The 1,136-nt window shown below is 37.4% G+C and overlaps 1 long non-coding RNA gene across 1 annotated transcript; it reads right to left on the bottom strand.

Annotated features, from left to right (window-relative positions):
- Nucleotides 1-446: 446 nt before the first annotated feature.
- LOC124891133 lies at nt 447-1,136 on the bottom strand. The gene is made up of 3 exons (XR_007049537.1): nt 1,076-1,136; nt 632-677; nt 447-530 (listed from the first exon to the last, which is right to left on the bottom strand). It is a non-coding gene; the product is annotated as an uncharacterized LOC124891133 (long non-coding RNA).

Below are 1,136 nucleotides of genomic sequence, written 5' to 3'. Positions count from 1 at the left end.
AAAAAGGAAGATGACCACCACAACATTTTGGTACCTATGATCAAAAATAAAAGCAAATTTTAGGTTTTCTCGGTCTTGGAGGGAGAAGGGATTTCTCTCTTGCTAAATAGATATGCTGAATTGATTTTTAGGTGACAATAGATGGTCGAAACTTGCATGTAAGTAAGAGGTTCATTTTGCCGCAATAGAAATTCATACCGAGGAAGCAAGGCCTTCTGCATCTAGCAATTTTTCTAATCCAAAATCACCTGTGACAATAAAGTGAATTTGAAGGATAGTAAAGAAGCAAAGACGACCCAATCAAGCAATTGTTCGGGCATTCTTACCTAACCTGATGTCGTTGTCCTTTGTGATGAATATGTTACATAATTGAATTCAAAATAGTTCACGTTAAAAACGTTTCAGGCTAAGAAGGCTTTTCTATTTCACCTATTACAGAAAGTTTTTACCTTGAGGTCTCTATGTTGAACGCGGTTGGAATGCAGATGCTCCAAAGCTAACAATAGATGAGTCAGCCATTTGCAGAGTTTCTATAATAGCAGGAAAAAAACAACATAAAAACACGCAATTTTTTAAGCTACCGGGAAGGCACAGAGAAGCTTCATAAGAATTTAAAATCGCATTTAACTACCTCTTCCGGGAAAAGTGCTCCTCTAGACTTCCTCATGACCTCCGCCCTAAACACGGGGAAAAAAAATCATCACCGTCCTCAGATTACACCAAAAAACAAGTTCTATGATCATCCTATTCATTTCTTTATTTTCAACCTCATTACCTCTTCTATCGTTCTTGGTACGAGGGAGTATTTATGAAATCTGAGGTCTTTCATTCTCTAGATACCTGGATGTGCTTAAAACACAGGCTGAAAACAGCCACGATCTTGGTAAAAGGTTGCGCTCTGCAGCCACAGGTTAGCCATATTTTACGATAAAATATAGCCGGTGACAATGATGAAGAATTTTACTTAACAATTGTTTTCCCTTCCCTCGTTTAGTGGCTCCTTTTGTTCTTTATTCTTATCTTTCCTTATAGGTACACATTTAATATGTTAGCAAACTCAGGGATAATCACTCACATATTTTCATCTTTGCAATAATCGGCAACGATGCATATACAGCTCCCCTGAAAGAAAAAGA

Source organism: Capsicum annuum, unplaced genomic scaffold (genome assembly GCF_002878395.1).
Source record: "Capsicum annuum cultivar UCD-10X-F1 unplaced genomic scaffold, UCD10Xv1.1 ctg30999, whole genome shotgun sequence".
Lineage (NCBI taxonomy): Eukaryota > Viridiplantae > Streptophyta > Magnoliopsida > Solanales > Solanaceae > Capsicum > Capsicum annuum.
This window is presented reverse-complemented; position numbering and strand designations above follow the sequence as displayed.